The 26,461-nt window shown below is 41.4% G+C and overlaps 1 pseudogene across 1 annotated transcript; it reads left to right on the top strand.

The window, feature by feature from the left end:
* The first annotated feature begins 8,327 nt into the window (after positions 1-8,327).
* LOC308547308 (E3 ubiquitin-protein ligase KCMF1 pseudogene) lies at positions 8,328-25,764 on the top strand (annotated as a pseudogene). The gene is made up of 3 exons: positions 8,328-8,432; positions 24,631-25,136; positions 25,391-25,764. The product of its transcript is annotated as an E3 ubiquitin-protein ligase KCMF1 pseudogene (transcript).
* The last annotated feature ends 697 nt before the right edge of the window (positions 25,765-26,461 follow it).

The raw sequence follows: 26,461 nt of genomic DNA, 5'->3' as shown, positions 1-26,461 counted from the left end.
GGCTGATGAATCTCAGTGGGGAGGTTGGGGTGAGAGAGTTAGTGGGGAGAGAGTAATCAAAGAACTTATATATATAACCCACGGACACAGACAATAGTGTGGTGAAGGCCTGGATGGGGGCTGACCTGGGGTGGAGAGGATCATTGGGGGAAAAAAAGGGGGGGTATCTGTAATACTTTCAACTATAGTTAATGGTACCATATTGTATATTTAAAACCTGCTAAGAGAGTAAATCTTAAAAGCTAGTTCTCATCACAAGAAAATATATATATTTTTTAAAATTATCTTTTTAAAAAAATATCTTTTTTGATTTCAGTGAGAGGAAAGGAGAGGGAGAGAGAGATAGAAACATCAGTGATGAGAGAGTCATTGATCAAGACCACAACCTGGGTATGTGCCCTGACTAGGAATCGAACCCTGATCGCCTGGATCCTAGGTCGATGCTCAACTGCTGAGCCATGCCTGGCTGGGCAAGAAAATATTTTTAATTACTTGTGGTGATGAATGTTAAGTATACTTATTGTGGTGATTATTTTGCTATATATATATATATCTATCTATCTCAAATCATTATGTTGTACACCTGAAACTAACCTAGTATATGTTAATTATATCTCAATTACCAGAAAGAAAGTTTGGTGGTAATCTATTCTTTTAATGAAATGTGGCATGACATTTGAGTTTCTTGCAGTGTGCCTGCCTTTACCTGAGACTAGTGCTAAAATTAAGAAGAATATAAAAGATGTCTTTTGAATTAGTAGTTCTGAAGCAAGAACTGGGCGATAGGAAGGAACCAACATTTGAATCCCCATCTACACACACATACACACATTCCTTGACTAGTTATCTGCTCATTTCGGAAATAGTGCCACATGATATTACATGGGTACTTTGGTCAATCATTCAACAAGTAGATTTATTAATTTAGAAAATAGGTGATCAGCTATGGGTTTGTTGGTTCCCTTTGCTTTCACAGTTATACCATGGATGAACTGGATGGATTTGAGGTTGATTGTTAGTAAGTGCTTAGCTTGATGTTGTAGATGCCAGCGTTAGGATATTGGTTTAAGGCTGTCTGGGGCAGCATGAAGGTGAGACCAGAGTCTCCCATCCTGTGTGGGGATAACGGAGAAGCTGTTGATAGTGCCTGATGGGCAGTGAAGATGCTCTTGCTGGCAGAGGAGCAATAATAATAAAAACGCTGATTTGAAATTTAATGCTGTTCCTGAGCTCCTCTGTTGGGCCAGGATGTGGGTTAAATTCACTCCCTGTATTAATGGGGAAGAAAAAAAAACAACACATGTGAAGGGAGGCCAAGCAGTAGAGAGCAGAGAAAAGAAACCCAGGAAGATCACGCAGTTTCCTCTGATCTCTCTCGGAGCTGCTGTCATCTCATCAGCCTCATTTAATTATAGAGGCAGAAATTGAGCCACTGCCAAAATAAACAGTGCTGGGCACATGCACAGCTTCCTGATAAGGGCTGTACTTATCTGTGAGCAGAGCTGCTCAGAGAAATGTGGAATGACTTACTGACTTACTGCCGGAACTTGGGGCCCTTGTAAACCATGTCCACTAACTCTGAGGCTTCTCTCTCAGTCAGTAGGGCTGTGGCCCTGCAAGCATGTTTGCTGTGCACGTTTGGGTTCTTTTCCTGAGTGAAGGGATGGGGGAACTGGTCTGTCTCTGGCACTCTAGACTTAAAGTATCTCAAATATATCTGGGCTTAGATGGATTTGAACTGTCTTTTGTGCTGTGGCCTTCTATGCAACCATGGCCCTGCTGTGTCAAATTACTTTTCCAATCCTCTAGATGGGGAGTTTTAAGAGGTTAAGGAAAACCGTGTGAAGAGAACTCACAATTATTGCTGCTAAGAATCAAATTCTACTTTTAGTTGCTTGTTTAACTCAAATTCAATGTAGGACTCTCTGAGTCTTTGCTGTGTTGGGTACCTTGCCAAGTGCTGGAAGGTTTCAAAGAGAACCTGGCCCTTTGGGGAGCCCTGTGTGACCCACTGGAAAGCCCTATGTTTAGGTGAAAAAGATAAGACAGACACATGAGTTCTGTCCAAAGCTTGCCTTTGGAAATGTGTTTCCTTCCTTCAAATGTCAAAAATTTAAAAAATCTTCCATAATGCATGCATGTAGAATGCATTCCTAATGATAAATGGATTTGAGAAATGCCATCTTCTGATAGATTTGCAATATATTTTTATAGATCCTTTGAAAGATCATTTTTGTTTCCCAAAATGAGTTTCAAAGCGGTATTATTATTTGTCCAGTCAAAACTTAGAAAGAGTCAATGCTTCTGGAATCCTTTGTTGGGCTGTCGGCAGAGTTCATTGGTTTAAAATAGAGGTTATTTACCCCCCTTACTTTGTGTCTGTTTTTGCTTTAATGATTACATATTTTTTCATCACTTGGAAGCTCCAAATTGGTTGACTGTGGGTGGGTAAGTGTTTATCTTTTGTTGTTTCTGGGTAGTACAGACTACTGCTTTTGCCTGCTCTTGAGTGGTAGAAGAAAGTCATTAGTGTTAGAGTCAAACATTAACCCCATGACCTACTTGTTTATATACCTACTGTAACTTTGTTTTGCTTGAATTTCTGAGGTTAGTCAAAGCAAATATATGTATAATCTTGAGATGGCTGTGTATAAACTAAAACATCTTTTGTCAAAATTGCTGTTAATACATTTCTTCAGATAAAAGCCTTAAAGAAAACTAGCTACTGATAGTAATGGAGAGCTATTTCTTAAAAGCTTAAGAGGAATTACAGGACTTTTGTGTTGCTTCCCATTTGCCACTTAACCTGTAGCACATAGGGTGGGGGTCCTTCCCTTCCCCCAGCTTAAGTGCATGGTATAGTAGTTTGCTCTGAAGAGACACTATTGTATGAAAACAATAACTGTGCTTTGTGTTGGTTAATACCTAAATATTCTAAAATAGCATTAGTTTCATTAGTCCATTTGGTATTGCATGTGGCATCATGAAGTAGAAATATTTGGTTTCAAATGAATTGTATATGCTGAATTTCATATATATATATATATATATATATATATATATATATATATATGAATCTAATTATTAGGAAAACCTATATAGTGTTATGCACTATTGGGTATGATATTAGACAAAACTTTAAAAATTACACTGATATTGTTTTCCTATTTTTTAAAAAAACTTTAGTCTTGATAACCTAATACCTCTATTTCTAGAATGGATTGTGTATGTTAGGGTAGGGAGGAATTTGACCTACATTACAAGGCCAGCCACTGACTATACTAGACATCGTATGAATAGATTGTTGCTAGTGGTTGGCTTTAGTATTTGGTTTTTTATTTTAATAAGTTTTGTCCCCTTCATATCAACACTAATTACAATAGTCTGAGCCATCTTGTGGAAGACAGAATCATTCTTTATAAGTCTGAGGCTCCATTAATAAAAACAAAGTCACATTCTCCAAGGTGGACAGCAGCAGGCACTTTCCTTTTTTTTTTAAAACTTTTTTTTTTTAATGTTTTTTAATCCTTACCAGAGTATATTTTCTCCACTGCTTTTCAGAGAGAGTGGGAGGGAGTGAGAGAGAAAGAGGCAGAGAGAGAGAAGGAGAGAGAGAAACATTGACTGGTTGCCTCTTGTAGGTGTCTGGACCAGGGCCAGGGATCGAGTCTGCAACTGAGGTACATGCCCTAGGCCAGAATAAAACCCTGGACCCTTCAGTCTGAGGGTCGACTCTCTAATCACTGAGCCAAACTGACTAGGGCGACACTTTCCATTTTTGAAGGTACAGCTGGACTTCAGAACCCCTGTTCTAATTCCCAAAGAGTCTCTTTTTATTTGTGGGTTTCTCCTTAACTGCTCCCAGCATTTTCATGTCAAGTAAGAGATGGGGTTTTGTTATAGATCTTTATACTAAAATGAACCATGAGGCAAATTTTCCCATTTAATCCTACTTCTGCTTTACTCACCAGAACTCCAGCCAAATCACTCAGAATTGTCTACTTAGTACCTGTCATTCTGTGGATTTTGTTTTTTTAGGATGTAGAAAAATACTTATTTTTATTTTTATTTTTTTTTGCCTGAAATTGGTACATACTGCTGCCAGAAAAGAAATGGCCCTTCCTTTATTTGCAGTTTTGTAGTCATGGTGCTAACTTGGTTTTCCTGTTATATTTGCTTATGCCCCAATTATAGCAAATTTCTACTTCATATTTATAGTTATTTGGTTATTTACCTTCTATCTGCAGGGTAACATACTTACTTATTCAGTTTCGTCTGCATAGTAGACACTCAAAAGATTTTGTTGAATCTACAACTGCATTAAAATGGTTGCATGATATTAGTAGGTTTTCTTCCTTGTTAGTAATTTTTTAAAAGAGGTTCTCCCTGTCTCAATGCCTTATCACATCTGGAAAGGATGCACTTACAGGCAACCCATTAACAAAAAGAGGGCCCTCTTCCTCAGCACTTGGGGTCCAGAGAATAACAACAAATGTCCCTTCTTTGTTCTGATCAGGTCATCTTTCATTCTGAAAATTATCCACTTCGGAATGACATTCAAAAGCCCTTCTCTCTTCAATTCCTGCTCTTTCTTGGCTCCATCAATTGATTATGACATTAAATTGGAGAAAGAAAGAAAAGAAAAAGAAAATCCATAGCATTTTTGTTGTAGTTAACATTGTAATCTGCAGCAGAATAGCTTTGGTGCAACATTATGCTATGGTTATCTCTACTGAGAAAAGGTTAGAAAGAATAAACAAGTATAGTACATAATAAACAGAATAAATAAGTAAAGTATATAGCTGTTAGAAGGCAATAAGTGATATGCAAAAAAAAAAAAAGACAAAGAAAAGAAAAAAGAATGGAAAAAGGGAATGGAGAGTGTGAGGGAAGGGGGTGAGGAAGTTGCAATTTGAATGCAGTGATGAGAACCAGCTCATGAGAATGTCAAATGTGAATGAAGTCTAGAAAGGGAAGAGGGAGTGAGCCGTGTGGATCTTTGTGGGAAGGGTACTCAGAGAGGGAGGGAAGGAGCATGAATGGTGTGTTCAAGGGGCAGAAAGAAGACACTGCGGCTGGAGCTGAGACTAGTAGGTACTGAGGTCAGAGCTCCCATCACATAGACTAGATTGTACGGGGCAGGTGGAAGAAGGGAGATCTTTTAGGAGGCTAGAACAGTGATCCAGGTGAGAGATGATGACATTTGGATCAGAACAACAACAGCGAAGGTAGTGATAAGTTGTCAGATTTCAGATATATTTTAAGAAATATAGGCTGAGAGAGAAGAGAGGAATCAAGGACGAGTCCAAAAGATTTAAGTTTTGGGCCAGAGTAACTGGAAGGATGGAATTGCTGTCAACTAAGGTGAGAAACTTGGCTGCAGCAGATTTGTTGGGGAAAGTCAGTTCAGAAGAGTATGTGTGAGCTTGAATCAAGTGAAAATGGTGAGTAGAATATTGGTTACATAGGTCTGGAGTTCAGGATAGAGAACAGGACTAGAGATACTCATTTGGGAGTCAGAGCCATGAGGATGGTACTGAAAGCCACGAAATTGAAAGAGATCCCCAAGGGAATAAGTCATGACAAATGAAAAGAGGACCAATTACTGAGCCCTGGGACTCGGTGCTTAGAAGTTAAGGAAGCAAGGGACTGCAGTGATTGGTCATGAAGAGATCTAGGTGTGGCTGAGGAAGTAAGTGGCCATTTATGTGAGAAAGGAGGTCAAGATGGTTGGAGGAGGGGAGTACAATGGAATGGGAGGGTGGGATGTTGGAAGGATTGTCACCTGTGTATTGAAAGTGCTAAGAAAAGACAGGAGAAGTATTGCAGAGGATACCAACGAGCCAGGTGCTGATATTGTTGAAAAAGATGGGTAACAATCAGGGGCAGTGGTGATATAAAAGGACATAAGGTTTAAAGTAGATTTAAAGGGAGGCAACCTGGAAGTATTGAAGGGGATGGAGCAGGGCCCCTCTCTCACACCAGCTCTGGTGTGTGAATGGAAAACAGTAGTCATGTGAGAGGTGAGGCAAAGATCAATTTTTGTCTGAACAAGGGAGAAGAAATTTTATGGAGATTAGATTGGAGATATAGGGAATTTTGCTGTTAATGGGCCATGAATTCCAGGTTGTACAGTGGAAGGATTTCAGGAGTTGTGAATAGATAGGAGAAAGCTTCACAGTGTGAGAAGCGCAGAGCCTTCTGGCCATTGAAATGTGGGGTGAGGGTGTGGTGACTTGGGAGATGGGAGGGAGGGCGTGAATACAAATTTAAAGCACTTAGCCGGTGTCTGCAATGTACTGATCTCTCAATAAGCATTAGCTTTTATTAGTTTTGCGTTAATCGATAAATTATTGAGGAAAAGGATATATCAGAAGAAGATCAATAGCAAATCTCCTAACTTGCAAACTATACTTTAGCTTCACATCCAATCAACGTTATCAAAACCTGTGCTGGCTTAAAGGATTAGATAAAACTATTTCTGATGCAAATGGATTACTAAAAGAGCCCAAGAGCTATAAAATGCAGGCAGTATTGGACCTTTCAATAATGCTTATATATTGACTTGTAAAAAGAATATTGGAACATTTAAAAACTCACTACTTCTCATCAGGGTAAGGGAAACTTATTTTATTGTTGCATTTCCTCTCAAGTGAATGCAATCCATTAAAAAAACCTTACACATTTATGAGGTTATATTGAGGGGTACAAAATTAGGGTGTTTGTGGCCTCTTACAGCATCTTCTTTTTGAATAGCACACACTGTCTAACTGTAGTTAATGTTATGAAAAATAGAATGTCTCTTCAGAGATCTTTTCGTATCCTGAACTCAGTTCCTGGGCCAGAATCTGATCTGCTATACAGGGGTTGGCAAACGTAGGTTTACAGTTGTGAGTATATGAATCTCAGAGTTTATTCTTGTATTATTATTTATTAATTATTGTATTATTTTCCATACAAGCAACTGTAAGCCTGCTTTTTCCCTACCCTGTATTTTACTACTTGAATAAACTCTTAACCTCAAAATAAATGAGTGAAGACTTTTGGGTTTACAACACAATTGAAAGGAGGGGATTAAGCCTGTCTCTATTCAATAAAATTTCTTAGACATTTTCAAATCTCTATGACAACTGTGGTATTCTCTTTCTGCACTTATGATTTCAGATTGCACAGAAACATTCCAGCTTGTGTGTCACAGAAGAAGACGTCTACCAATCGCACAGCTCAGGGATGTGAAGGGTCACATCCCAGTTACAGGAACAGCATCTTTCTTGGAAAGGGCACCTCACACTTCATCTCTTCCAAATTCTCTGTAGCACTGGGCACTGGTCACCATTCCCTCCTTCTTCAGTCTTCTTCTCTTTTGGCTTTTGCGACATTTTCTCTTCTGCTTCTACTCTTATTTCTTAATTTTCCATCTTGGTTTCCTTCATTGGGCTCAGTCTGTGATACTTTGTGATGACAGCTCTAGCAAACTAATACAGTCATTCATTTGATAAATATTTATAAAGCCCTGAAGAAAAGACTCATGAGACACAGTTCATGGACAAAATAAATGTGTTGTCATCTGCGAGGAGGCAGATGTTTAAGGAGAAGGGCATGATTTAGAGATGTATGCTCTGGAAACACAGAGAAGGAACGATGTTCCTCAACCCCACCCTCCCAGCTGCTTAAGACAAACTCTTGGAGGCATCCTTGGCTCCTCTTTACTATTCCATCTCACTTCTAATTGATCAGGAAATCAATTTGACTTAAGTGGTTTAAAAATATATCTTGAATGTGACTACTTCTTCCCCTTCCACTGCTTTCATCCTGGTGTGAACCTCATCGTGTGTTATCATCTCTGCATCCCTCAGCCCATTCTCATCACAGCAACCTGGGGACTTTCAAGTTTAAGTCCAGTCATGCAGTGGCTTCCATCTGATTCACACCAGAAGCTGTGATTCCTTCCTCTGCCCTCTCACACATTCCGCCCACAGCCCTCTCCAGCTCAGTGCTGATTCTACATCTGCTTAATACACAAGGCTCACTCCTGCCTGTAGGCATTTTCTTTTCTTTTCTTCTGCTTGGAATTCTCCCACCTGTCTCTCATGTATATTTGGTGAACTACCTCATTTCTTTTAAGTCTTTGCTCACTTGGAAGGGGCACTGAACAACCAAGTAGACAAAGTGACATGGCCAGTTGACATTAGCCTGCCTTCATAATTAGCCATTAGAACTAGCACAATGGGCACACGATGGAGGTGCACATAGGACTCCCACTCACCAAGACTGATCTAGCTACTGTTGTCTCTGCCTACAACAGAGACCAATGCTGAGCCCCCAGTATGGCACAACTTCTTGAAAAGACAAACCAGCCTCCTGGTAACAAGTTGACTATGTTAACCTCCTTTGCTCCTGAAATGGCCAATGATGCGTTATCACAAGAACAGGTACATATTTTGGGTATGAAGTTACTTTTCTTGTTCATAAAGTTGTAGCCAACACCACTATCTGGTGGCTTATGAGATGGCCGATCCATAGGCATAGAATCCCATACAACATAACATCAATCAGGGAACACCTTCACAGCAAAAAAGGTGCAGGTGGGGACCTGTGACTGGGGACTCAATGGTCTTATCACATGCCACACCATCTAGGAGCTGCTGACTGGAGCTACAGCTTGGAGGCCATGCTCTGAGAAGATGGAGTGAATTCCTTGCAGACAATGCCAATACCTACTGAATTAACCACCTCTATGGGGCATGTGTCTCCAGTAGGAAGAAAACATGGGATCTAGAACCAAAGAGTGGTAGCAAGAGTGGCCTCACTTGTCATCATTTAAAGTGACCCATTGAGATATTTTGTGTTTCTTATCCCCAGGAATCTGGTCTTTTCAGGGTTAGAGGTCCCTTGCTAGGGGACACAGTAATGTTTTTATTGAACTACAAGTTATGGCTGCTGCCTGGACAAGAAAAGGAGACACCACCTTGGCAGGGATAACTGAACCTAATCAAAAGAAAGGGGTAAGGCTGCTGATACCCCTTGGAGACAGAAAGGAATATGTGTGGAGCTCAGGGGAATGACTTAGGAGCCTCTTGGGACTTTATAGCCACTTATGCCCATGAATGGAGAAGTGCAGTAATCCCAGCCTGAGAATCCTATGGTAACCAAGAAATGAGAGTTTGGGTCAAACCACCAGGAAAGCTACTTAGACCCACAGAGATAGTAGCTGAGGGTGAGGGGAATTAAAAATGGATAAAGAAGGGGAGAGCAGAGGAGTACCAGTGACAGTCCTGAGACCAGCTGCAGTGACAGGGACTGTAGTTTGTCCTACCAGTTTCCTCTTTGAATATGTTTTTATTGATTTTAGAGAGAGAGGAAGGGAGAGGGATAGAGAGATAGAGAGATAGAAACATCGATGAGACAAATATCAGTTGACTGCTTCCTGCATGCCCCCACTAGGAATCGAACCCACAACCCGGGCATGTGCCCTGCCCCTGAATTGAACTGGTGACCTCTTGGTTCATGGGTTGATGCTCAACCACTGAGCAACACTAGCCAAAAACAGCTCCCTCTTAAATTTCCCCTCAAAAAGAGAGCCCCACTGGGGTAGGGGCGGGTGTGGGGTAGAAGGAGTCAATCTGTAATACTTTCAATAATAAAGATAAAATTAAAAAAAAAGAGAGCCCCCCACCCCTGGATTTTTGAAGGAGCTTCTCCAAAAAGGCATATGGAAAAGTCAATCCATGAGGCTCAGAGATAGACTGTGGTGGGCAGTGGGGTGCACTGCTTGGATCTTCATTTGAGAAAACAAATGGGGCAGCTGCAGAAGTGCAGTCAGCTGAGAGTCTCTAGCTGCAGCATCTTTAGGATCTGCCTCAGCTTTTGAGCTAGGACCACCCTTTTCCTGGGCTCCCAGCCAATGACTAAGCTTAGTGGCAATACTACAGCCATGTCCAATGCGGGACTCCTTCAATAGGTAGGTAATCTTTGCTCCAGAGAAACCCATCAGATTGACCAAATCTCTGTGGGTCCTACAATGATCAGAAACATTCTATAGTCCATCTTGTTTCCTACCCGCCTTCCTTTTACAAGTGTCAGATCTCAACCATGGCCTGAACCATGAGCCATCTTCATTCCTCATTATATATTTTTCACAAACATTACCCCCCACCCCAGTCCCCCAGTCTCTTGTCTTTCTAACTCAGCCTCACTGTCTGCTTTCTTTGGGACCCACTGACACAATGCTCTAATCAGCTGGTTGTAGTCTGTTTAGCCACAGATAAAGGCAGTAGGATGCAGTAAGTGGCTAGCACAAGCATGCTAACACATGGAAATATTTATGCCCATTTAAAAAGTTGATTCACAAAGTGGTACCAGATTTTCTTATTATAGTGTTTTTATATTCAGGAACTTTTACAGTTAAAATATTCTGGAAGTTGAGCAGGAAAACTAAATTGAAGATAAATCAAAGTTAATTACAGATGCAAAATTTTTGTTTGAAATGTAAGCATCTACCCCCCTCTCTTTATCCAGTTACGCTGGTGTTCTGTGAATTGCAAATACACTTTTCTTGTTTGTTATGGAATTTGCTTTTTATATTTGGAATCAGCTAAATTCAGGGGGAAGAAAACCTAACTGGTCTCACATTTAGATTAAGCACCTTCTGTGGCTGAGCCACTTCCTGCTGAAGGCTTGATGGTTGTCCCAAATTAAAGATGGTGGTCATAGACTCCTTGCTTTCCGTTTCAACTCTCTCTGGCCTTTCTGATTTCCTGGTACTATTTGTGACACCAAGATCTTCAATATTCAGTGGGTTCAGACAGGGCATTAAAAGTGGCTGCCACTTTTTTCTGTATTTGAGATCCTTGACAATAGCTTAATCCCTTAGGCTCCCAGAAGAAGTCACGTGGCTCTTTACAATGCTTGAGACAAGAGTGGAAGAGGGCAGTTCTTTCTGTTTTTTCATTCACTTACTGGAGGAATCAGTCTTCCAAAATAACTTCTATACAAAGGACATAATTGTTTACCTCAGATCTTTTCATTGACTTCCCATCATGTTTTTTTTTCTTTTTCTTTTAAAGCCTCAAGTCATGGTGTCTTAGTCTGATAGGCTGCTATCAGAAAATACCACAGACTGGTTAATTAAAAAAAAATGCAAATTTATTTCTCATCGTTCTGGAGATTGGAAGTCTGAGATTAGGGTGCCAGCATGGTGGGGTGAGGGCCCTCTTCTGGGTGGAACATTTCCTGCTGTGTCTTTACATTGACCAAGAGCTGGGGAGCTCTGTGGGGTCTTTTTGATAAGGGCACTAATCTCATTTATGAGGGCTCCATCTTCATGTCCTAATCACTTCCCAAAGCCTCACCTCCAAATGCTATCACCTTGGGCATTAGGATTTCAACATATTAATTTTAGAAGGAACAACACCTGGACTTTGACATTTATTGCATCAGTCTCTTCCCTTTTTTTTTTATTAATGAATTTTCTCAGACCTTACACTCCAGCTGGGCCATTGTCCCCTGCTAACTTTCTTTTCCTAGTGCAGAATCTTACCAGGCTGTTTTCTAGCCCTCCTTGTTTTATCAATATCTCTTTCCATTTTCATATTCCTTCTTAAGACCTCTTTCCTCCTGAAGGTCTGTTCTAACTGCTTCCAGAAGATTTCTTCTTTATTAGTCATTATCTTAACGCTTCCGTAATCATGAGCTTGGTTGTACAAGTGTAATGATACATGTACTTGATGGGAGCATAGTGCCTGTATTTGAGAGAAGCGACTGGCAAATTCACCTTTTTTTGGTTTATTTTATATACCTACAGTCCAAATACCCTGCCTTCATTACCATTACTGGTGTCTGTGAGAAGAAATGAGAATATGTTTGAAAATCACTGTCTTTTATTTGTAGATTGAGAGAATAATTTGACTTCTTTGTGAGTATTATACATTTGTTTGATGTCAGAACTAAGGGCTTTATTTAAGTTAACGAAGAATTATACTACAAGTAACCAGAGTGCTGAGCCAAAGACTGGCTCATAATTCTGCACTGAAGTGTTAGCTACAGTTTCTCCTATGGTTAGAACATACCTGTGAGAATGTATACAAGGAAACCTCTGAAGGTTTCGTTGTATGTACCTGCTTACTTATCTTCCCACTAAGTCAGGCCTCTGGCATCCTTTGCTGCCCTTTTGTTCTTAGTTCCAGGTACTGTCTTCTGTGGACTGAATATTTGTGTCCTCCCCCACAATTCATATTGAAATTTAGTCCCTATTGTGATGGTATTTGAATGCGTGGCCTAGGGGAGGTGACTAGGTCAGGAGAGTGGAGCCTTCATGAAAAGATTAATGCCCTTTATGAAAGAGGCCCCAGAGCTCCCTCACCCTTCCACCGTGTGAAGACGTGGTGAGAAGATGGTCATCTATGAACCAGGAAGAGGGTCCTCACAGACTCTGCCAGCACCTTGATCTTGTACTTCTTAGCCTCCAGAAACTGTGAGAAATAAATTCCTGTTGTTTATAAGCCAGCCAGTTTATAATGTTTTTGTTGTAACAGCATGAATGGACTAAGACACTATTAAAATTTTTTACTTTTGTTCCATGAAACACTCTCTCAATCTTCACCCCAGAATTGTCTGAAAGTTAACTGGCAGTTTAACAGTAATGAAGGAAATCTAGATCCCAGTATCTTACAGCCATAACATCTGTATCTTGGGAATAGAAGGAAAAGTGTTAAATGTGTCAAAGGCAATCAGATGAAATGATATTCATAAGACAGTTAGGTGATGATGGTTCTAAAGCTGGCTTCCTGTAACTGCAATGCACATGTTTCCTTTCCTGCTTTGTCCTTTCAATAAAGAAGTCATGGTCAGAGTGCTTTTAGCATAAGTGCTCAACTGTCCTCTTTGCCTTTTTGTCTATTACAGTAATCACTGCATTGAGCAAGGATTAACTGAATTTGTGTGTTGTGACCTATTTCAGAGCAGGAGAGGACATGTTTTTGTCTTCAGAAAGTCACCACTCTCTGAGCCACTTAAAACTCGAGTGGACCAAGCTGAGGAGGACATTCCATAGAGAACCTTTTAATTGGTGATCTGCTTCCTTACTGTTTAGAGGATAACATGGGTCTGTACTTCGCAGCCCTTTGACTCCAAATCACTTTTAAATCTCAATCTCAAAATCCTAATGAGACTAAATAGTCTTTTTTAAAATAACTACACAGAAGCTGTTCCAAAACTTAGATTTCACAGACCAGTAAATTTTCAAAAGATATTTTGAACACTTCCTTAAGGTTTCCCCTCCCCCCAAATTCTTTTGGCCAGGTAAGAATAGTTAAAAAAAAAGATTGTCAAAACTACATTTTGTCTATGAATATTTATTGTAGCAGATATTATTCCCTCCTTTGTTGACAGAACTCCAATATTTTGTTCAAGAGCTTATTCCTCTCCCATGTGAGTCAACTAGTCTAAGGCTCCAAGTCAGCATCCTTGACAGTGATTGGTTTAAGGATAGGCACACCATCCTATTCTGAACAGCAATGCTTGGGGAGGTCTGTTGGCAGATATGCTGGGCATTTTCCATTTGCTTCTCTTCATTCAGAATATTCTGTCTTTTTATTGCCTTTCTGTGCCCCAGGAGGCTGGCCTCTATAGACTACCCCATGAAAACTTCCCTGTCTGCTGGTTTTCCACTTGGTTTGGCTAATGGAGGCACTGCTAAGAGCTAAAGTATTTATTACTCTCCCGCCTCTACTCCCCTCCTGTTGGCTACAACATTGCCTGCAGCTTTATCCTCTGAGGCACAGGCCCTCTCTTCCTCAGTGACAGCCCTCTTTACAGGAGTGGGAACTTCATTTCGTCTTCTTGTCCCTGCAGGACCAGAAATAGTAATGGCTGCCTGCTGTGAGTGATTCTTGGCACTTCACCATCTCTCGTTGGTCCATTCCCTTAACTCTGCCTATAGTCTTAAATAGTTCTTCCATCAAAATCACTTCAGTTAGATTCTGTGAGTGTGCCAGCTCTTTTCTGCCCAAACCCTGTCAGATATAGGGGGTTTTTGGGAATGAGTCCTAAAAAGAGACATAGGGGAAGACCCAGTCCCTCTTGTACTGGGGGTTGGTGTATCAGCAGGTGACCCCAGGACCTTCGTGGCTGCTATCTTAAACAATGAGGGGAGCTGGGCTGAGGGAAACCAACATGCTGTGGATAGCAGAGCAGGAAGCCAGAAGGAGCTGTGTCCTTGAGGCTGCCATACCTTTGAATAGACCAGCTCTGGAGATGTTCTGCAATGGGACAGTGTGTTACATGAGCTGAGACACTTCCTTATTGTTTATGTCACTCTGAGTTGTGGTCTTGTGTTCCATGAAGCTGAAAGTTTTCTGGGTTCTGATAAGTAAACAAATGGGGTGCAATAACAAAATAATGGGGCAGGCGTGGGCAAATCTACTCAAGTAGAGTGAACAGTGGTGCATTTAAAATGACTCGAACAATGGAAAGAGATGGTGAACATGTTCACTAAAATTTGAGCAGGTGGTAAAACTCCCACCACTATTATGAAAGAAAAAGGGGACATTTTAACTCCAAACATGTAGAAAAAACAAACTGAGAAATGGCAGGCTAGGAATTGAAACAGAATATTTAGAACATTGATCTTACTTTCTTCAGTGTTTGGTCAGCACTGGTATATACAGTGTATTTATCCACGGTTTATTTATAAGACACTTCTCAGGTAAAGAATTTACAGCCCTGGACGGTGTGGCTCAGTTGGTTGAGTGTTGTCCTATGCACCCAGAGGTTGCAGGTTTGATTCTGTCAGGGCACATGCCTGGAATGCAGGCTTGATCTCCAGTAGGGGGTGTGCTGGAGGGAGTAGATCAATGTCTCTCTCTCTTTCTCTTTCTCTCTCCCCTTCCTCTCTCTCTCAAATCAATAAAAACATATTTTTTAAAAAAGAAGTTACTAGATACTCATTGCTGCCTACCGATGTAACAGGGCAGCATTGCTCCCAATGTAGACATGGGGTCAAGTCAGTGAAACTTGGTGACAGCGCCTGTCCTTACAAGACTGTCCACCAGAATCAGGTCAAGCTTCCCCGACCTGCCTTCAGGGCAGCAGCCTCACCCTGCTCTTGGTGGCTGCTCTCCTGCGTCGGCCATCCAGGCTGGCTGGCTCTGTGCTCTCTGGCACATGATCTGGGCTGGGGCTTCCCCTCTCTTTCTTCCTCATCTCACCTGGCTTTGCCCAGGATTCTCTCAACCAGGTCCTCCCCCCATCCTCGAACATCCCTTGCTGCAATTTTCATCTTGTTAAGCAAACTCCTCATGAAACTATTGTTATTTTTAAAAACCAATCTTCTTTATTTAAAGACAATTCTAATTTCAAAATCTCTTGTCTAAGGAACTATTTTTCCTAAGTTGTAAATGATGTAACTGCTGTCATTATTGGTTAGTTTCCCGATTCTAGGTCTCCATCTTCCAGTTCCCCGTTGCTTCCTTTCATTTCTTTGGCTCCCTGCCTTTTCAGTCCTGATCCCTGTAGCCCTTCCTCACCGAATCTCAAAAGGGAAGCGTGAAGGAGAAACAAGAAAAAAGGAGGACAGAGAATCCAAAATGATCATTTTCTAGTGAAAGTAGGAGAGACTACAGATAGAAGACCTTTGAGGCTGGTGTTTTCATGATCCCATTAACCTAATGTTAGATTGGGGGAAAGAGTGCAGGGTTTGCTATTTCTTTTTGGGTGAGCTATTTGCATGAGTGATGCAGGATTTGGAGGCAATCGATAAAACTTATTCTATGAAAATTATATAATAATCACCTGACTTACCTACCCAACCTAGCAGGTAAGTCAGAGAAAAATGATCAGTCTATCCCTTGAATTGAAGACAATTCATTTGAATCAATGCTTTCTGATGGTGTGGGTTTAGGCCAGGAGCCACTGAGATCTGCAGGCCTTTCCAGCTGTGCGGTTGGAGAGTTCTTAAGTGAGAACACATGTGCTGAGAATCCAGAGTCAGATATTTTTTGATTGGTGTAGGGGAAGATGGTAAATGGGATGGCTCTAAAATAAAAACACTTGTTCCCCACAACATATAAGGTAGAAGAGGGACAGTACTGAGGGACCCCAGTCAAAAAGATCCTGGGCTCGGTTTTGAGTCCATCACTTCTTCCTGGTTTGGGGAACTCAACCTCTCTAAGCTTTCAGTGTCTTTATCACACTGAAAATAATCAATCCTGTTGTTTAAAATTATGTATGAAATAATCAATTATTCATTTGTGTTCAATCGTGTTCTGCCCACCTTTCAGAGTAATAAGTGATACAAAATGGTAGCCTGTTTTGAAGTGTAGCGTCCTATACACAACAGGGTACCACTGAAGTGTCTCTAGTACATGTGGCCCAGTAACAAGGTTATGAGGGATTGTGAACTCTACTGGTCAGTGCCTCCTGCTGGGGTGGGTTGGAACAAGGTGCAGTCTTTCCCCCGGGTTGCTTACATTGGCTGGGAGACATCATTTAATCAAGGCTAGTGTCCAGCATTGTGCTGGATAATGAGGGGAAGTATGAGACATCTCAACCAGACCATTTATAAAGAGGTGCCTACTTTTACTCTCAGACTTAAGAGAGGACACAACATTTAACACTTTTGATAATATAATCACCTGGCATTTTAAAATCTAAGATTGTAATGTTTAAGAAAATGATATGTAGGTATGTTTTTGATTCACTTTCTGTTGGCTCATCCTTCTAAGTATTTTTTTTTAAGGTATATTTTTATTGATTTCAGAGAGAGAAAGCGAGAGGGAGAGAGAAACAGAAACATCAATGGTGAGACAGGGTCATTGATTGGCTGCCTTCTGCATGCCCCCTTCAGGGGATCGAGCCTGCAACACAAGCATGTGCCCTGTCTGGGAATCGAACCGTAATCTCCTGGATCATAGGTTGATGCTCAGCCTCTGAGCCACGCCAGGCAGGCCTAAGTATTTCTTAAATCTGCCTGCTTCTCCCCATCACCACCACCACCACTTTATTCCAGGTCTGCACCACCTCCCACATTAATCATCACATCAGCCTCTGGCCTAGTCTCTCCTTCCAGTCTCTTTCTTCTTGCAATCTATCATCCACACCAAACCAGAATTACCTCTACAACCCCCATTTAATTACATAATTTTCTTGCTTAACACCCTCCAGAATCTCCCCATTGCCTTCATGATAAAGCCAAAATTCCTTACCAGGGCATACAAAGCCCTGACTTACCTCTCTAGCCACGTGGCTCACCACCATCCTAATCAACACCCAGGCCACCCTGAATGTTCTCAGTTTCTGGCCCTTCTAGTCCCTGGCTTGCCTCAGATGGTCACACCTGCCTCTTTCTCTGCCTTCGTCTCCTGAGGCAAATTCCACTCCTCCTTCCCAAGTCCCCGCAGCTGGGCTAGGCTGCTCCTGGGCACTCCCTGCTGATGCTGGCCCCACCTTTCCCCTTCCCTGTCAGCTGACAGCCTCAGCTCACACTCCTTTGAGGAGCGGGGACTCTCTCAGCTCCCTTCCAGATCTGTAATCAGCCATTTTAAAAATCCTTCCCTTCAGTTAAAATGATCAAAGTGTACCTTCCCTGTTCGAGGTAGGTGCCTCTGCTCTGGACAGTATCCCCTCACCTGCTCAAGGACTCCTGCTTTTATTGTCCCCTCCGTCTTCAACCTCATCAATACCCGCTTTCTACTGGACCATTCTCTCCAGCATGCAATCTTAAGGTTTTCTTAATCCTTTAGAGGATCTCCAGTTGCCATTCCATTTCTCTGCCTTTTATGCCTGAAATCCTCGGAAGAGTTGTCTGGGCATGCTGTCAGACTGCTTCTCTGAACTCTGGACTTGTGTATCAACTCCTGCCTCACCTCTTCTCGACACCTGCCAGTCTTCCCCCACCACTGTTTATTGGCAGCAGCCCTGTCCCTGGGCAGCGGTAACCTCCACTCTGCGCCCTCAGGGCTCAGTTTTCTGTCCTGATCAGATGCCTCCCTCACAGTAGTCACCACCTGACCTAGACTTTCTTCTCTTTCTCAGTCCCCTGCTGGCTCCTCACCCACCAACCCAGCTATGCCCCGTTCCTGCACCCTTTTCTTCTCTTGCCACACTCCCTGTGGGTGGTCTCAGCTTGACCCAGGGCTTTAAATAACATTTATTTGCTGGTGATTCCTGAATTTACAGCTTCAGCTCAGACTGCTTCTCTGAACTCCGGACTTGTGTATCCAACTCCCCACTCCACATTCCCATGTAGCTGTTTCACAAGTCTCTCAAATCTAATGTGTCCCAGAATGAACTCTTCATTCCTGCCACTTCAATCTATTGGCCCCCTGCCTTCCCTCTCAGTAAATCACACCTTCACTCACCCAGTTGCTCCATCCAGAAACCTGGATGACCAACTCATGTCTTTTTTTTTGCATCCCTTCAGAGTCAGTTTGTCAGAAATTCCTGTCTAGCCCACCTCCAAAACATTTCTTACATTTGTCTACTTGTTGCCACCACGTCTTCTGTCCCTATGTTCCAAGCCACCTTCAGCTTTGAATGTGGTCCCCTGCTTCCACTTGGGGAAGGCAGTTCTAATCTATTCCTGTACAACATCCAGAAAAAGTGTGATGCCAACATAAAATCTTTGATGGCTCCCCATTGTGCAGCTCATCTGGCCCGACTTGATCTGGCTCTTGCTTTTTTCAAGACCTCCTTTTCCTGCCATGGCCCCACCCTCTTCATCACACACAACCTGTGATATCTGCTCGGTTCACTGATTTACATTCAATAACTGCTCCTGGCAGGGAGATTGTGCAAATAAATATCTGCTTTGATTGCTGCATTTACCGCTGTGTGCTAGATCCTGGAGTAACTAAGATGAACCAAAGAAAGTCCCTGCCAGACAGGAGCCCTTAGTCTGGTGAGTGACCCAAATGTGTGCACAGAAAATATTTGCTATTTGACGTGATAGGTGTGACCATGGAGGGGCAGCCATGCCTGGAGCCAGAGAGGCTCAGGAAAGGTTTCTCAGGGAAGGGAAACTTTGAAGTGAGTTGATGAACCTCTACAGAAATCTAAAACAGCATATAAAAATAATAACCTTAGGAAGCAAAATAATGGAAAAATATCCTAAGATATTAATACTTGGGGCCTCTGGCTTTTAGCTTGGTGAAAGTTGTTTTCCTTCCATTTTGATATTTCCAAATATTCCATCATAAATTTATTTTTTATAGTAAAAAAGTTAAAAATTTGGTGGAAAATAGTTCTTTGACAAACACACACACAGAGGTATTGTAACACAGGACAGACTGGGGTTTCTCCCTGTAATTTTTCTCATCTGTTTCTGGAAGTCAGTTATAGGTACTGGAAATAAAACTTCTTGAGATAAATTTTTGCCAAAACAAACAAAAAAAAGTAAAAGAGAAAGATGAGGAAAAGGATGGGAAATGTTGAAACCCTTTTACTCAGTTTACAAGTTGAGTGGGTAGTAGGCAAGGGGTAGGAGGAAAAAAGAAAACAGGATTTTCTTGTGATGTTCCAGTTGTGAAAGTCAGTGGGTATTTTTACAGGTACCAACTAGTCCTTCCTGAAAGTCCTCCCATGGGGACAGGCTGTGAAGTGGCAGTAAGAAAGATAAATGCTTTTCTGGGGAGTAGTTTTAGTGCAGCGTGGAAAATGTGAAGAGAAAAAAAAATTAAACATTGAATGGAAATTCCATTCACAGGCCAACCCACACCACAGAAGCATTGAGGACCCTGTGTCCTAATTAACCTCCATGCCAGGTAGAGGCCTCGCTCTGGGCAAATGCCCCCTCCCCTGGGGGCAGACAGCCTGGGGGGAGAGCGTTCATTCATACTATATGTCCCAAGAGTAGCTATCATTTTGGGAGAGCAGAAAAATCGGAAAGTATAAAAACCAAGACCACCAAGCTGTGACCTTTCCTCCTTATTCAATGATGCAAGTATATTTTTCTATAATGGGTATTTAGATGTTTCTAAATGGAACATTCAGAATGCAGGCACAGTGGGGGCCAGGGGAGCTGCTTTCAATCTCTGATCCCTCTCCAACTCAGCATCTTTTCTACCCTAGTTAACCCTTTTGTAATAACTATGAAGGGCACACAGATCTCACTAAGCCTTGAGTCTCCGCCTCCTGTTTTTCTCCATGGCGAGACAAACCCATTTAGTGCTTTTCTGGCATTCAGAATTTTCCATGTTCCTATGACAAGCTTTAGCGTTTCCAGTGCCCTGACTTTCAGCCTCCAATAACCATCCAGCTGTGGGCAGCTGAAAAGGAATGGTGCTGCAGTGAGGTAAACACTGTCAGTTTGTGGGGTGGGGATTCAGAGCTTTCTACCTTCCCCTTCGCTTACATTGCTTCTTCTCTCTTCATAGGGGTTTTGACGTCAGATAATCTGAAATGATAGACTATTCTGAAGATTTGCTGAGGGCTCTGTACTCAGACCTCCTTCAGTACCTAAGAGAAATATGGGGAACTGAACCTTCCTTTCTAGTACCGGCTCATTGATTGATATAGCCCTCTTCAAGCAAGGGTTGCCAATGGCTAAAAGCAAGAGTCACATCTTATATCCAGAGCTTTGCCATTTTGAGCACTGAGGCATTTTTCTTCTAGTCCAAGGGACCTTTCACTCCCACATAACTTTTACTCCCACACAGGCAATCAGTAAGTTCTAATGGTTGACTTAAAAAAAAAATCTATATCATCTATATCTATGTCTATATCTATATCTATATCTATATCTATATCTATATCTATATCTATCTATATCTATATCTATATCTATATCTATATCTATATCATCATCTATCTATATCTATATCTATATCTATATCTATATCTATATCTATATCTATATCTATATCTATATCTATATCTATATCTATATCTATATCTATATCTATATCTATATCTATATCTATATCTATATCTATATCTATATCTATATCTATATCTATATCTATATCTATATCTATATCTATATCTATATCTATATATCTATATCTATCTATATCATCTATATATCTATATCTATATCTATCTATGTCATCTATATCTATATCTATATCATCTATATCATCATCTATATCTATCTATATCTTATTGATTTCAGAGAGAGGAAGGGAGAGGGAGAAAGAGGGATAGAAACATCAATGATGAGAGAGTCGTCACTGATCAGCTGCCTCCTGCACACCCTCTACTGGGGACTGAGCCCACAGCCTGGGCATGTGCCCTGACCAGGAATCAAACCGTGATCTCCTGGATCATAGGCCAACGCTCAACCTCTGAAGCACGCTGCTGGGCTAATGGTTGAGTTTTAAAAAATATATGTTTTTATTGATTTTTTTTTGTTGTTTTTAGAGAGAGGAAGGGAGAAGGAAGGAGGGAAACATCGATTGGCTGCCTTCTGCACTCCCCCCACCCAGGATCCAGCCCACAATTGGAGCCTGTGCCCTGACCACTGGGAATCTATCTAATCAGCCATCTTTTGGTGCAAGGGGTGATTCCCAACCAACTGAGCCATACTGGCCAGGGCAAATGGTTGACTTCTATGATACTAAAACACTAAGATCTATAAGGGTAATTCCATATTTAATTTAAAACAGGAGACAATCCCAAAGGACTTAGCATAAAGGTGGTGGTTTTCCAGTCCAGTCTCAAGCTACCTGCTACAGTACATCCCAAAGCCCCTTTTTGGTTGAGATTGTCCAGGCAATAACTGGGAATGTTTCCTCCTCTTGTCTTCAAATCCCAGCCTAAGGATGTGTCCGTTTCCTCATTTTAATTGCTGTCCTTTGAGAGGTTTAACTAGGTATGGTTAGATTCAGAATTAAGTTGGAACCTGGCTTAGAGAAACTGTATTTTTTTTTTTTTAACTTTGGCTAGAATTAAAAATGGTAGAAGGGGTCAAGGGAGTGCAGACAAGATGCTGTTTGTCCTCTTATTGCCAAGAACCTGACTTAATAAAGCAGTGATTTGAAATGATTGCTTTTGAAGTCATGAACTCAGATGAGCTTTCTTGTAGAAATCTGGCATGAGCCTCTAAAGGGCCAGCATCCATTCCTGCCCAGCTGACTTGGGGCCAAAGATCCTGGTATCTGGGACTGTCCTGCTTTTAAAACTGTATGTCTTGAGCCTCAGAAAACCCTTTAGTCTTGGAAAAACTGGGATGGTTGGTCACCTCCTTGGAATTAAAGTTTGAATGAATCAAAACAACAAGACAACTGAGACAATACACTTGATAGCTAGTTTTAGTTTTCTTTGTATGGGATGGCCCCTGCTCAAAATCATTTTACTAAAGAACATTGGGGTGGAGAAGGAAAGAAGAGTGAGGGAGGGGGAATACGGTTGGAATGCTTTTTTTGCAATGAGTCTCTGTACTTCCAAGGCAGCTTTATTTCAGTGATCACATATAGATAATGAACGAAACGTCTCCTGTGATAGCAGCAGAGGTTGGGCTTAAGCTAAAAAAAAAAAAAAAAGCAATTTCTGCCAAAAAATAATGGGATAGAGAATGAGTTTTAGTGTAGAGAAACTTCCTGAATTCTCAGGCAGACTTAGACACCCTTTCCCTTTTGTGTTCAACATATTTCGTACAGTATCACATATCAGCAAACATAAGAATTTCAATTCATCTGTATGCTTATAGACTCCTGGTGAGAAGAGATACAACTTTTCATTTTGCTATTTCTAGCACCAGACACTGTGCCTAGTACATAGTGGGTGCTTAATAAATTGAAAGTGATTTAATAAACACACACTGGGGGAAGGGGATGGCTAAAGAAAAATGGAAAGTTCTCACATTTGCTTTCACATCCATTGTGGAGCAAGATATGAACATTTGCCTGGTGGGTTTTATTTTATATTTTTCCTTAGATACATTAAATGGAAATCAAATTTATTTATCTTTGCTGAGTTAGAAAAATTATTTTCCTCTGGCAAGGGTTGGGAAGGTAAGGATGGGTGGAAATGGTGAGGACATTTTTTTAGGTCAAAACACAGATATCTTGTCCTGCCTTCTGGGAAGAGATTAGGCAAGTCTGCCTCCACCAGGCAAAGCTACCAGCCTTCACTGTCCTCATGGGCTGACTGTCTTATCTCCATAGTAGAGAGAAGGGACATTTTTCCATCTTCCCCAAGTGCTCTTGATAACCATCCACCTGGCTGCCATAGCTGTCCAGCTGCCTCAAGAGAACCTCATCCTTGGTATGCCTCTGGGACACCAGTAAGTGCAAAGGAGGAAGAATGTATGGAGAACTCTCATGCCTTATTGGGAAACTGAGGTGAGCATGTACATTCCCTCTTTCCCTCTCTCCCTCTCTCCTTTCTTCCCTCCCTCTCTCTTTCCTTAATTCTGCTGGGTGTTTTAATTTCAAAGTTACTGTTGACATTTGAACAAAACAGAGTTTAGGGGTGTCGACCCCCTGTGCAGTCGAAAATCCATGTATAACTTTTGACTCCCTCAAAACTTAACTACTGTTGATAGGAAGACTTACCAATAATATAAACAGTTGATTAATACATATTTTGTATGTTATATGTATTGCATTCTATATTCTTACAATAAAGTAACCTAGAGAAAAGAAAATGTTATTAAGAAAGTCATAAGGAAGAGAAAATACATTTACAGTATGGTATGTATTTATTGGAAAAAAAATTCACGTATAAGTGGACCTGTGCAGTTCAAACCTGTGTTGTCCAAGGGTCAATTGCAATGTATGTTTGTATACAAAAGGCTCCAGCTTTCAGAATGTAGAAGTGTCTCTTTCACCGGAAAAGCCACCTTTTATCCTGTAACAGTTGATGTGATGTGTGTTGTTATCTCTGCCTGCTCTCTAGAAGACCAAGATCATTTCCAAGGCTGATAAAATAATATTTCATTTTCAGATTGACAGTTCCACATAGTTGTCTCCTCACATATCTTTCCTCCTGCCTTAACAGGACAGTGGGCATCTTTGATTCAGCCTCCTGGAAGGATCTCTAAGGGTTGATAGATTACTCTAAGCAGAGAGCTAAAAATGTGAGTCTCACAACAACAAAGGTGTCTCTTCTCATTTCTTTTTCAGGAGAATCACTGAGGTTCCATTTTATTTCTAGTTCTGCCCCCCCCGCCCCCCTTCAAACATCAGATTCCAGCAGAGCCAGCCTAATCCACACAAAGGTGCATATACCACTAGAGGAGGGAATGTTGTGTACCAATACAGCCCTTTTCTAGTTTCCAGAATACCTGGAAAAATTCACGTATAAGTGGACCTGTGCAGTTCAAACCTGTGTTGTCCAAGGGTCAATTGCAATGTATGTTTGTATACAAAAGGCTCCAGCTTTCAGAATGTAGAAGTGTCTCTTTCACCGGAAAAACCACCTTTTATCCTGTAACAGTTGATGTGATGTGTGTTGTTATCTCTGCCTGCTCTCTAGAAGACCAAGATCATTTCCAAGATTTTAGAAATAGGAATCAAGAAATTAGGCCACCCACCACCTTGGGAGCACTGCCCTACTCACCCTGCCAACCTCTCCCAGCCCCACAGCTGCAGCCAAGACAGGGCATGGAGGGGGAATCTGTGTGGGCATCAGTGGATCCGCCAGGAACACTGCAGCCTGCAGTGCCATCAGCTGAATTAGGATGCCTGACATGAGGGTGTCAATTGTGATGCACATTTAAAAGGAAATTTCCAAGGTTGCAGATATGTGCTTAATTTGCTATGATTATGATCTTGGTGCACCTTGTTATGAAAGTAATGCACCAATAGGATAAACAACTGACCACCCAGTGCAGTGCATATTAGCAAGGGTAGATTTTGATTTGTACTATGGTGGGGAAGCTTTCTCTGCAGAGCAGCCATCGTCTTTTACTTGTCCCTAATGTAGAAAAATGGGCTATACCAAGACACCTCTTCATGAACATGTTACTTCTGAACGTGCAGAAACATCAGCAGAAGTGATCTGTCCTGTACGTGCAGCATTACCCGGAGGGGGGCCTCATCATGCCACAGATGGCTGTGCAGCTCATCTTACATTTGAACACAGAGCTCCTAGAGATTTAGATGAATTGAGTGGTGTTTGACATGTTCTAGAATGTTTCACCCTGGTTGGAAATTAGGAGGTCCTCCTGTTCATAGATCAAACATACATCTTAATTTTTTTTTTGATCCTCACCTGAGGATACCTGAGGATATTTTTTTCCATTGTTTTTTATTTATTTTAGAGAGAGTGGAAAGGAGAGAGGGGGAGAGAGAGAAACATTGATGTGAGAGAGACTCATCGATTGGTTGCCTGCCTCCTGCAAGTGCTGGACGGGGGCTGGGGATCAAACCTGCAACCCAGATAGTGCCCTTGACTGGGAATGGAACTCCAGACCCTTCTGTGCAGGGCCTACGCTCTAACCACTGAACCACAGTTCTATTGGTGGACTTCCTTCTCTTCAGAGTTCATATCTTCCAAGCAAGAGGGAAGCCATGGATGCTATAGCTGAGCTTTTATCTCAGTTATCAGGAGTGAGATGTTCTGCAGGAAGACCACTTAATTCTCCCGGTCCGGGTGCTTCTCAATTACAACTGCAGCTGCGTACTAACACAGGGTTTCCACTACAATCACACCACCCACAGCAACACAGAAAGCAGTCAGCACATTATCCAGAATTCCCAATTTCCTTTAACAAGGTTGAATGATCCTAAAAGGTTTGAAACAGAGCGCCAATCCATGGAAAGGGAGCACACAGACAGCTGCCTGTTTGTCCAAGAGCTTACTCTTTTCTTTGATAAAATGGTATAGATGATATTGCCCTTGAAGAGTTATTGAGATTTTCAGACTCTGAGGAGACCATCGAGATCATTCCTGGGGTGGCTATTTCCCAGCTGATTAGTTTCTCGATGAATCATGGAAACATGGCACCAAGCTATGACCTCAACTATAAAACAAAATGATGAGGCCTTGGCTGCCTTTGACCTGGGAAGTTCTGGGGAGGTCTGTTCTCAAGATGGTATGTGTTTGTTTTAAATTGACCTAAAGATAACAAAAATATTCTTCAAAATATTGTGCTGCCATTGCTTCACCGATCAAAAGGAGAAAGGAGTTGTTTTTAATGTTTAATCTGGTTAATGCCATGGCAAAATTGTGGATCTGCTCAGACCAATTATTTTGTATCCTCAGTGATCACTCCAGAAACGGAAAGGGTCTGAGGCCAGAAAAGAGAATAACAAAGTTTTCAAGGCTGGAGTGAATCTGACACCAAAATAGATTGTAATCATAGTAAGGAAGACATTTATTAAGCCAGACATGTTTGAAACATAGGGATTCCCTGTGGATCCACAATGAAGAGAAATCAGACAAAAGCATTCAGTCTCTATTGTAGAATCATACATAACTTGGGTTTATGAGGAGACTTGGGACATAGTTTAAGTAAAAAAATCATTATTCTGGCTAATACCCACTTTGAACTGTGAAACAATGTTAAAAGTTAGGATTATTT

Source organism: Miniopterus schreibersii (assembly GCF_964146895.1).
Source record: "Miniopterus schreibersii genome assembly, chromosome: 1".
NCBI classification, from domain to species: Eukaryota; Metazoa; Chordata; class Mammalia; order Chiroptera; family Miniopteridae; genus Miniopterus; species Miniopterus schreibersii.
This window is presented reverse-complemented; position numbering and strand designations above follow the sequence as displayed.